This window comes from Haliotis cracherodii, unplaced genomic scaffold, assembly GCF_022045235.1.
Source record: "Haliotis cracherodii isolate W230 unplaced genomic scaffold, xgHalCrac1.p SCAF_7, whole genome shotgun sequence".
Classification (NCBI taxonomy): Eukaryota; Metazoa; Mollusca; class Gastropoda; order Lepetellida; family Haliotidae; genus Haliotis; species Haliotis cracherodii.
In genome coordinates, this window is record NW_027266330.1 from 10,518,051 (window position 1) to 10,530,853 (window position 12,803).

General features: G+C 42.1%; 1 protein-coding gene and 1 pseudogene across 3 annotated transcripts in view; one reads left to right on the plus strand and one right to left on the minus strand.

Annotated features, from left to right (window-relative positions):
• LOC139448102 (protein draper-like) overlaps positions 1 to 8,741 on the minus strand; it is a 75,054-nt gene extending 66,313 nt beyond the window's left edge. For 2 of the 3 annotated variants that reach the window (XM_071229615.1, XM_071229616.1), the window contains exon 1: positions 8,630 to 8,741. The gene's annotated coding sequence lies outside the window, so the exon portion shown is untranslated. Of the gene's footprint in view, positions 1 to 7,497; positions 7,542 to 8,629 lie in introns of those variants that run through there. The other variant, XM_071229617.1, reaches the window with a different exon arrangement.
• Positions 1,443 to 4,825, plus strand: LOC139448659 (uncharacterized; annotated as a pseudogene).
• Positions 8,742 to 12,803: the final 4,062 nt, after the last annotated feature.

Consider the following 12,803-nt stretch of genomic DNA (forward strand, 5'->3'; position numbering starts at 1 on the left):
AGAGTGCTCAGACTTGAAACCATACCCACGGAAGAGAGTTAGTTTCCTTCCCACCTCCCCCTCCCACACCAGTGGACTAGTCCGTAGCTTATAGAGTATCAAGTGTCAGAACCCGCGATGAAGATCCTGATAGTTTCCTACACACCTCCCCTCCTCAACAAATAAATGCTTCCAGAACTGAATATGATAAGGAATCATTCCGGGATAACTTACCTGACACCCCCGCGTCGAACATGGGAAGCCAAGTAGATGGCATCCATACTCCACCTGACTCCCCTCCCCTAGTAGACTGGGCTAGTGGAAACAGAATAGGACAACACATCCGGGGGGGGTAGGGATGAACTATGTGCAGGGCCAGTCTTAGATGAAAGGAGCCAACACGGCTTCATCCTCATGTCTCAACTCTGTCTCACTGTCTCACTGTCAGAGTTTAGGCATCAACGAAACACGACACAAGCAACTTGTTCCACGGGTTAAGCTAGCTGGGGCAGATGGCACTCCATTTACCATAACAGGGATGGTTACCCTACCGATCACAGTGGCACACTTAAAACTGTCTCAGACATTTTATGTCGTTGAAGGGTTACAACAAGATGTTATACTGGGCTTGGATTTCCTAACTGACCATGTAGCTTCAATTGATTTCACTAAACGACAGGTAGTCTTACACAAGGGCCTCACAGCTACACCCTTTCTCACACCATACCCGACATTGGCAGCCCGCACGGAAAGTCAACTGACTATTCCCCCAAACGCGGAGGCTTGTTTTTCAGTACAAATTACTTCCAGAACTAATGGACTCACTGGGTTGCTGAAACCTTCTACTACTCTTGCACAAATCTATTCTATAATTGGTAGCCATTGTCTCGTATCTTTAGATGAAACGAGTGCACCCTTCCGGGTACTAAACCCCAAAAGCACAACAGTAAACATTCCCACCAGAACGGTGGTAGCAGACTTTGAAACTTTGCCTGTCAACCCAAATGAACAGGAAGAAATTAGTAAACCTTTACATTGAGCCCCAGTCTCACTGGTCAAAAAGAAGGACTCGACAACAAGATTTTGCGTAGATTTTCGCCGGCTTAACGCAATCACCTCGATCGAGCATTGGCCATTAGTGAACATTGACCAATCGTTGATGTCTCTTGGAACAAGCCAAGCCAGTTATTACACGAGCTTGGATCTGATGGCAGGATATCACCAAGTCCCGATGGCCGAGAACAGTAAAATGAAGACCGCATTTATTGTGCAAGGGGAGGGGGCATATCAGTTCAAAGTCATGCCTTTTGGGCTGGTCAAGCTGCTTCTCATTCATTATATCGTCCTTGTTCTCCTCGATGTCATGGAAATCGGTCTTAAGTTATTTGGACAATCGTTTGATTTATTTCAAAACGTTCGAAGAACACTTGGACCATCTGGAGGAAGTTTTTAACAAACTCAGGATGGCAAAATTGAAACTTAAACCTTCCAAATGTCATTTTGCCCTTTCTACCATCCACTATTTGGGTCATGTCACATCTAAGGATGGTGTGGCAATGGATCCAGCCAAGGTAGACAGTGTGGTGAACTATCCCCAACCTACCAACACCAAAGCCCTCCGGTCCTTCTTGGGACTGGCAGGATATTATAGGAAATTTATCAAGGGATACGCCAACATTGTTGAACCTCTGCACTTTCTACTACGCAAGGACATCCCGTACACTTGGACCGCGGACACAGAAAAGGCTTTTACAACTCTGAAGACAGCACTGACTTCTGCGCCGGTATTGGCATACCCGGATTTCTCTTGACCTTTCATTCTGTCATGCGATGCATCAGAACAGTGTGTGGGATTTGTGTTATCACAAAAGAATGCCGACAGCAAGGAACACTCCATATCATTCGCGGGGAACAGCCTGTCCCCAACCCAAAAGAAATATTCCATCACAGAAAAGGAGTGCCTTGCTATTGTCCTGGGCCTCAAACATTTCCTAGCCTTTTTGGCGGATAGCCACTGCACAGCGATCACAGACCGTGCAGCTCTCCAATACTTAAACACAATCAAAGATGCGACGGGACGTCTAGGTCGTTGGAGCATACTACTGTCCCAGTATGATTTACACATGCCAGGCCCCAAGAACAGGAATGCAGATGCTCTCAGTCGATGCCCCTACCCTATCCGGGAAGATGACAAACAAGAAGAGCTATTTCGTATTGATGCGATCACTAACACGCCAGACGTGGCCAACACAACATGTATCCAAACAGTAGCTACGGAGGAGAACATGGAGAAATTAAGGTACCTACGTGTCCAGGAAGCTCCAACGAGCATACACATCAGGACTATCAGCAGTGGCCATATTCAAACCTCTATGGAATCTAGAAATGCTGATATTACTGTTCGTAATAACCCTACTCATCGCCCTCGCAATCTATTTCTACCGGGTACAAACCAATCCCACCTCCACACTCTGCCTAAGTTTCTCAGCGCCACATGACAACATTAGGATCAATCTTCTAAAGGTTGATGCCCCACGTATGGTCCTGGCCCTTGCCCAACCACACTATGTACCAGAAAATATCCAGATCAAACATCACTGTCTCACTTCCGAGATCCTTATCATGAGCAATGTGTCCCTGAGTAACACACTTACGGATACCCAAATTCCTCTTCCAGTAGTAGTAACGGTTCCCCGGCACGTAGCTACACGGCTGTATAATGTCCTCCAGGGTAGATACCTACTGCTTATGTATTTGGTTTAATTTAGAACCACATATCCCGTTACTTATGGACCCTCAAATTCTTCTGCCAGTCACCCGCCAACAGCCACCCCCTATAAAGACAGGTCGGGGGGAGGACTATATCCAGCGTTAAATGTTTAAATGTAATGTCTTCAAAGGCCTTATACGATAGGAATTGCCATACACCAAAATACGGTTCTCTCACAAGCCGGGATGCACTGCTCACCAACACAACCTCACCTTACAATAATATAGGACAACATATATTACATATTCATATTGACACATAACAAACACACAGTTACACCTTTATATGGACACATATAATGCACACAATGGAGGGGTCACTCCATTCCAGACATAAGCAAGTCTCGGGTAACCAGTATTTAAAACGCCCCTGGTCGGTGTTCCATTAGTCACTGCTATTCAGTTCAACAGGAGTGTTACTCCCAGAACTTCGAATCAATGCGATCGAGATATATTTACGTCTAGACAGTATAATTCGGTGTTCATTACAGTCACTGCTATTCAGTTCAACAGGAGTGTTACTCCCGGAACTTCGAATCCATGTGATCGAGATATATTTACGTCTAGACAGTATAATTCGATGTTCATTACAGTCACTGCTATTCAGTTCAACAGGAGTGTTACTCGCGGGACTTCGAATCCATGCAATCAATATATCAGTACACCTAGACGGTATAAGTCAGTATTTTTTTTTATCTACAGCCAATTACTATTAAGTTCGACAGGGGTGTTACCCCTGGAACTGAGACTATCTGTTATACAGTTGACCTACATGCGAAAATACCTACTCCCCTGTTGCCATTCCAGGGAAAATCTGGCGGAAATTATGCCATCTCTCCCTCGTTCTAAAATGTTTAGCAGGATATATTTTCAATATTGGTGAACGCTGGGGCACAACCCATCTCGCTAATGGGAAATACAAAACATATAAGCGCCTGCGCTTCACCTTACGTCCCCCGATACTTTTTACCCCCAGCCCCCCTGATTTGGCTGAACGCATAGGATGGGCCCTCACCCTAGCGACATACCCAACCTCCCTGACGGATTTCTTCCACGGCGGATATAGGGGTGGCCGTACTTTTAATGTACGGCTTATACTTCGATCTACCAGTCCTGGTAGACCTGGGGGTCAAGACAGCCTTTTGCACGTTAGACTTGGCAATCCTTTTCCAGCTAACGCAGCTTCAGACGGACATGGGGGCCCACTTGCAAGCTTCTGAGGAGTTGTTCTGGCAGCTGCTGGACCGTGATTGGGTATACACTGTCCAAACCGAATGCACCAAAAACTGTGGGAAGTCTAAGATTCGCAAGGGCCAGGTTCCCATGCTGGGGAACACAATACGAATTGGCGCTCATGTTAAAAAGTTGCGCCCTTTGTATGGGTGAAATATTTCTGCTGACGGATTCAAGGACCAATTTTCCCACCAATAACATTTTGTAAATGGTGCCGTCTGCAGCATGCGGAATGTGCTGTCGCTCTTTTGAAACTGTCCGGTATATCCTACCGAACAGTAAGGCCTGACGGCGCGGCACCAGACCCCCGACGATTTATAGACTTACACCTTTCCCCTAAAGTTCATATGAACACAGCTTTGACACAAGGAGGGATGTGGGAGAGTCGCTTCCCCCAACCGTTAAAACTTAATTTCAATTTAGACCAGTGCTCGGTTTGTCGAGTACCATTTGGACTTAATTGCGGGGAGGTGTCGGATGCAATTCCCCCTATCCTGACACACAATCCAGCCCTCAGTCCACCTCAACATCCACTAAATAGATTTGACGTCAGGTCGTTTATTAACTATTTCAAGCCAACGTCGGTGCAAGAACGACCACGGCAACTGGTCCGGTTGTATTTGGGCCGGGCATCCCCCCAATTGCACCCTCGAGGGCGGCAACAGACGTGACAAGGCGCCTAGTAATTCCGCTGCAAATGAGTTTTATGGAAACGAGAGCGGCACAAATACGCCTGTTTTACCCTCCCCAAAGTTCCACGTTTTGGGACATGTTCCAGTGGAATGGCGGGGACAGTGAACCCGTCACCAGAAACACATATGACACGGACCAGGACGCAAATTAAATGCGAATCACTAATGACCAGTTCGGTCGAATCAGGTAACTAAATATGAATAATAGTAAAAATAAGTCTAAATTGCGACTAAAGTACTCGTTCAAGAGGAGTCCCACTTATCTACAAGGTGGCCATCAAGACCTTACAAACAATATATATGGTACTGTTAGTTATTTTACGAATTCTTATAGTAGAAATATTGTTAGTACATTTGAAGTGATACTTGTATTAGAGTTTGTTACAGGCGAATTAGTATTAGTATGAATAGTGTTATGACTTGTTATTATAGAAGTAATATGTAGAGTTGTAGTTACATTGAGTGTAATACATGTGTCGATATGGTTATATGATGATGTTAACGATCATATAAAATCAATTACTTCTTTAATGCGTCGTTTCTGTTAGACATTGACTTTGTTATTGTTACAATGGTGTGATCATATTAATGTTCCACATCTAATGAAATTGTATGTATCATGTATATCCAACAATGAATTGTGAAACTGTCCACGGTCAACCAGTTTGTGGTCACGATGGTTATCTCCCAAGTATTCCAAATTCAAAAATTGAACCAAGCTTGATCTCCACGTCTTGAGAGTGTGAGGACACACACTTCGCCAAAACGGGGGTCGTATTATAGGCTTAAAAGTGCAATATACACTCTCTCAAAAAAGAAACGCAACCCCATTCTGAAAATGTGAGAAAACCCCTAGAAGAAAAAGATTGATTTTTCTGATATGCACTTATACCATGTACACTGTTTATTAACGTAAGCGCCCAAACACAACAATTTTCGTGCACAAGGGCATTTTATTGTTTCTTTCATCATAGTGAGCACAATTTTCACGTGGCCCGTGCTAAAAGCCTCATGCACGTGCAATTCATGGAAAGAGCGGTAGAAGTATCGGTTTATAAAAGCACATGTTGATTAGCGATTCACTCTATCATTTTCACCGAAAGACAAGGTCGAATATGCCACGTTTGAGTGCTGCAGATCGAAATATCGCCATTGGTCGTATTGAGGCAGGACAAAGCTTTGGAAACGTTGCCCGGCACCTCAATGTTCATAAAACAACGATTTCCCGACTTTGGAGCCGATACGCCCAGTTTCATGCAACTGAAGATTGCCCCAGAAGTGGTAGGCCAAGGGTTACCACAACACCTCAGGATCGATTCATCAGGGTCACCCAACTACGTAATCGGCTAGCCACACCTTCCGTCACTGCAACACAGGTGTCAGGTTTGAGACGTGCAAGAAGACCACTTATTGGACCTGTTTTACGCCACCATCATCGACGCCAACGACTCAGGTATACACCAACGTTCGGATATGGATCCTAAGAAACTGGAGGCGCGTCTGGTTTACTGATGAATCACGTTTTCTCTTACAACGCCGTGACGGAAGACAGCGTGTCTATAGAAGAGGAAACGAACGTTTTGCCCCGAGCTGTGTTCGGCAGATCGACAGATTTGGAGGAGGGAGCGTCATGGTGTGGGGAGCCATGTCTTACAACCAAAGATCAGACTTGGTGATCATTCGTGGCAATTTGACAGCCCAGCGCTATATCAATGATGTCTTACAGCCTCATCTTCTACCGATTATCGACCAACAGAGGGAGCTCTATCAACACGACAACGCCCGGCCGCACACTGCTCATGCAACAGTGAATTTTCTCCAGAATTCTAACGTCAACGTGTTACCATGGCCTTCCCGATCACCAGACATCAACCCAATCAAACATTTTTGGGATTATCTGGACTGACGAGTACGTTCACGTACACCGCCGCCGCAGACAATGGATGCACTAGCCATTGCACTGCAGGAGGAGTGGAGAGCAATCCCTCAGTAAAGAATCCGGCGTCTAATCCGTTCTGTTCCTAGGAGGTGTATATCTGTGATCGCAGCTCGTGGCGCTCATACGAGGTACTGAGAAAGACGCCCCATCGCGTCAAGTCAATCTTAGTGAGAGAACTGTCGAAGTCTGGACTTAAACTTGCATAACTGTTCTGCCACCATGCCAAATTTCATATTGTTGTCTTCAATAATAAATGTGTTATAATAACTTGAATATTGAGATAAACATCTTGAAAATATAGTGGTTGCGTTTCTTTTTTGAGAGAGTGTATATTTAGATAATTAACAAAAAATTAAAGTAATTAATAATTCATTAAGACACCTACGTGATTATATAAAAAAGGTCAAGAGGGGGAGTTGGGGTCGGTAAGATGGGAATATCTCTGGTAGTTGAAGACAACGGGAGCATGCCTGGCCTTGAGCATCCAGGGGTGAGGGTAGTAGGTCGAGGGCTATACATTAATGAAAAATGATTAACTAGATGGGGAAATTGATAAAAAGGTGGAACAGAGATGAGAGGGATGGAAACGTCAGGGACTTGAGACATATATGGTATTGGGGGGGGGGGGGATAGTTCGAATTCCAAAAGGGTGAGAAGCGGCTTCATAAAAGCCGAATAAGGTGCTGGTTATCAGATAAGAGCGGGGAAGAACGACCTAAGGTGAGGGGGAAAAGGTGTTTGACCAATGGAATATGAAAAAATGGGTAAAACCTTGACGTAAGCTGGGGGGTAAAAAGACGGGGAGACCCAAGGGTTCGGGAAGACTGGAGGATCCCTCTTGAGCACCACGATCTCGACCTTACTCTTAGAAACACCAGATCATACCTACAGTATTCAGCTTCGCGGCTAAAGTCCATTAGAACATCGTGACCAGAAGTTGGTGATCAATCTTGAGATTGAATAAAGCCATCGACAAAAGAAAACTCTTTCTGCTCATTGGGAGAACTACGGTAATTTATCCAAGGCCCTCGGGTACTGACATTGTACCTCTCGCACATCCCAGACTGTCCACACACATACACAATCAGTGTTTACTTTTGCACCGTTGCTGTGAACATGTATCCAAGGTACTTTTAACACCTTAACTACAGGCGTTAATTGATGTTATTTACAGGAGTGTAACAGTTGTTACCTCTTCACCTGAACTATGGCAATCCCCTCGTTCTTTGGTGCTTAAATAAAATTCCGTCGGTCCATTTGCACATAAATCCATTGAGGTCGATACAGTGTATTATTACCACACCAGGTAAAGAAAAGATTATTCCGTGCGTATTCCTTCAATACTCATATTGTTACTGTAGTCATAGCAGGACTGCTGTTAAGAACACACCGATAGCGACGCGTCTGTGCAAAATTCATCGACGTTACAGTTGAATAGACAAACTGTGTGTCATTGTGATTATAGTGTTCACGGTTGAATACCGACGGGTTCTTATCTCAGCACATATGAACACGTTGACATTAACATTACCATTGCACGTAGTATTAATACAGAAAATGAAATGCACATTCAAGCCTATATGCAGAATTAAATGTAAAATTAATGCAAGAAGTGGGCATACCCATTGGCACCAATTGTGCTATCCTCCTTGCTGATCTGTATCTTTAAACATTTGAATCGGAAATTCTGCTTGGATTGCGAACATATAAAGAAGGGGATTTGACCCAGACGTTTGAATATGTCTATAAACAAATATGAGATTTGTGTGAAGTCACTACAAACAAAAAACACACCTAACTAGCGTCTGCTACACGTTAAGCTTTATAACTGACAGGTGTTGGAGTAGGAATTTCGATTTCTGACACGTACTCTGTTGTACTGTCAGTTGTCGGATGTTTCCCTGCCATATTGATTATATTCAATTCAATGCATTGTATGGCGTGGTTAAGCATTAAGTTTACATATGTTACAAACTTGTAACAGTATATCAGCAGTAAAAGAAGCAGCGATACTTACCAGCTGTGACCAAACACTGGCAGAGTTCAGAACTTGCTCTGAATGTCGCACCGCATTACGCCAGTCGCTGCCTATATACCCTTCAGTTACAATCTGTCACATGACCAGACCGGGTGAGCCCTACCCAATACTGTATACGAATACGTCATATGTCACGTGTCTGTGCAAACAGAAAACAACTGGCGACAAGTAGAGAGAAGGAAGTATTTTCTGTAACCACATTGGGTCTTAAATCTCCACACGAGTCTGTACAAAGAACATGATTTTGTTTTATTTCATTGACATAAACTTGCAAATATGTCATCTGAAAAGTATATGACAATAACTGTTCTGTTGATATAAAATTAGTTATTTTTTTATAGGAGTTTAGCTCACATAGTGGCCGCTTTCCTGCGGTTATATTTAATCTATAGCAGTTGACATCACATTGTTAAATCTCTCTAATGTATTATGATCTGCAAGTGTAACTATTTAATTCCAGCTTATCTGTTTTGTCTTGAACAGTAGTAAAGCAATACATTCCATAATAACTTCCTTCTTTAGCAGTTAAAAACATGCGCGAGGCCCAAGGTAACTCTGAATCCAAATAATACCACTTCTAGTGACAGATGCTCGACCCCTATTTTATTAAAAGCGACAAAAGCCTTTCCACAATCATAAGAAATCTCTGCTAAAAACGGAATCTATTGTACATCTTGGACAATATCATGTGTTAATGAATCAATATCAAATAGTGATGGTACCAGGTGTTCGCGAAAAGGTGCGCGTATCCTGCCCACCGGAGGCACCCATCACAAACACATGCAAAAGCAAATCAATTGTTTACTTGAAAAAAACGGGAACATTGGTGCTGATGAAGCAATTTCACTGGTCTCTTTTATTTTTACATGAAGTTCAGTTGGTAACTCAGTGGAACGGAATTGGTTATTTGACCGTTATTGGACGCTATCAGATCATCAATATACCTGAGGCTTAAGTTAAAAATTCAAAGGTCAAATCCCCGGGTTTTGATTTTGCCAATCCAAGAATTCCAGTTCATATGCATGAAGATACGGATCAGCAAGGATGAGGAGCACAATATTGATGTCCATGCATGGTTTCACAAAAGGACATTCTAATACATTGCTCTCATTTACAGACCAGCTTTGATTCTAGATGACTGAGTGAGTATGGTTTTAGGCTGCTTTTAGCAATATTCCAGCATTATCACCGCGGTGGACACCAGAAATGAGCTTCACACAATGTACCCATGTCGGGAATCCAACCCGGGTCTTCAGTGTGATGAGTGAACGCTTTAACCACTAGGCTACCCGACCGCGCCGATTCAGATGAAATACAATGAATTGATATCAGCCAGTTATGTTTTTTCTGTGATCAAATATCAACCATTTGTTCATCATTTCTTTGTCCTATTGAGTGGCTGCTATGAATTCATTAAGTGCCTGAAGTTTTAAATCAATAAGGCGTATATAGACAGTCTTGGTTCCTAATGCGCTTTAATCACAAATGGTGCTACGACACAAAACCAGTTCCTACATTTACTGGTGAATTCATTATTGTGGGAGAAAGAAAAAACATTACCAGTCACATTTTGACTTAATAATATCTACATGGAATATTTGTTAAGAAACCTAAATGGTATTAGTTTGTGAGATGTGACTATGGTCATTACCAGTTAAAACCCAAAATGTTGCTTTGGACATAGTAGATTAAATGAAAAATATTAAGATTCAAAAAGTTCAGTTCATAAACCACATTGATTAACATACAAAGAAATAATGGTTGCCACTTCAATATGCTACACCTATTCCGTCACACCCCACACAAGATGATGGTCAGTGTATGGAACTGGAAAGACTCTAGTTGAGATGGGCATATTACAGACGATCAAATCTAGTGTACCCCAAGGGTGTGGGTTGGTTTGCTGATATACTTGGCGAATGTAAACTGCTCCATGAGGTTGGATAGTGCATTGTTGTCACGGACAGACTGGTCCCCAGTGATAACAATCCTAAACTTATTGAGAGGCAGCTGCTCCGGCAGGGTTTGTAAGTGAATGAATACTGGCCTCAATGTAGCATCCGAGAGCCTCTAGAGGAGGTATCTGTAGTTATGTTGCCTCTCTGTACTGAAGGGCATCTTTGATTACCATAGCTAGTCCATGTTGGGAATGCTTCAACAGAACATTGTGACCTGGCAAAGGAAAATCATTACCATTGGCAGTCTCATCCGTTCATGTTTCAGTGAGGCACAACACTTCAAGATGGTACACAGATATATCAGACATAAGATCTGTAAAGTGTCATGGAAGTGATCTTATATTTAAATGCCCAACAGACGTCTTGTCCTTAGGCAAAGAACAAGGGGATGTTGCCATGAGAGAATGTCATTGTTCCTCAAGCGCTCCATTTCTTGTTTTGCCGATTCATTAACAAGTACTTTCTTGAGAGAAGTTGATAAGTTTGAGTCCCTTTCTTGATGGTGAGCGGCTTAACATTGTGTATGTTGACCCTTGTTCAATTGGTGTTGGAGGGGGAGCGTTAAATCAGCAACTATGTATTGGTAAGTACTGCCCTGAGGTTTGTGAGTTGTTAAACCAAAAGCTAGCATGCCTGGGTATTGTTTTCTTTCAACAGGTACTGGGACTTTTTGTGACAGAAGGTAACGTGCTGTAACTGCACCTACAGCACAAAAGTCTTCATATCAACATTTGCTTAACTGCATACTTCTCTATGAAACTTTTTAGTCTTATCGCACACTCATCTCTGTCATAGTCAATGCAGAAGTAGGGATGATGGATTTGATAATGAAGTCATTAAACGAAACTTACCCTCAACAATTATTGAGGCACATACTATCAACTTGGTAGAAGGCATGCACAGTTCCCCCTCCTATGGGAGATACCTCCAAATGATGACAAACACCAAATGTAGGCACACAAAAAAACTTTATTATGACTTATAAGATTCCTTAAACAGGTTAAGTGGGTATCAAGTTAAAAAATTTGGCATTTAAAAAAAGAATTCATAAATTTCTAAAAGTTGTCATTGAAAAATAAAAAAATAAAAGTTTTAAACATTTTTAAATAGTAAAAGGCACCAGTTGAGCATGTACCTGTGAGACCTGCAAAGTTTCATGAAAACAAATTGAACGGTTTATGAGTTCTGCTCCGGAAACGAACCCTACCCTCACAAAACCTAAGTCCATCTTGTTGCCATGGACACGCAAAAAAAACTTCTAAAATCTGTTAATAGCAAAAGGCACCAGTTCAGCATGTACATGTACCTGACAGACATGCAAAGTTTAATGAAACGAAAATTAACTGCATACAATTGTCCTATGCCACTTGCACAAACCGATCGTAGCGCGATTGTAAGACGGCTTGGGGTTAAGATCGCGATCTTAGCTAAGATTGAAATCTTCAACGGTGGAGGTACGAATATTTTAAACTCGACTCCTGTTTACAGTTGCCTGCAAACGCGCATAGCTTGCTGCGCATACAATGGTGGGACTGGTAACGACACGCAACACGTATCTCCCTCCATCGCTCTTTGTACAGTTTCAAGAACGGTCCCAACTATTTGAAGGAAACGATTACTAGAATGAAGGCATATATTCTTGTCGGCAATAATACTGTCGTGATTTAGGAATTGTTTTCTTTTTCAACAAGAGAAATACCTACTCATGTTTTTATTCAAAGTATTGAAATACGAATAAATACATTATTTAGTAACACAATTATTATGAAAATAAAAATAAGTAATAATAATATTTCCTAAAACCATAACGCGTAAATGCATGATCGTCATCTATTTGGGGGAGCTTTTCGTAAAATCCTAAATATATCCTTGATGTTTTCGTTTCGTTGCTACAACAAAGGATGTTATGATTACCATTTCAAAACACAGAAAGAAGGGAATTTTCAAAAACTCATAGATGGGAAATAAGAATAATGAATAGTGTTTCGAGAAAGCAATTGTTTATATATATTCACTGCATACACATTTTTTTTCATTTTTTTTTAAAAAAAGAGTGAATTTTAATTTTTGCTATTTAAGGGATATTTTGCCAAAAATAAAAATGTTTCATCAATTATATTTGCTTGTTTGATGAATACATGTATTTCTTTCTTTTAAATTCTGATATTTAACCGCTCCTCCCCGTCCAATTTGAT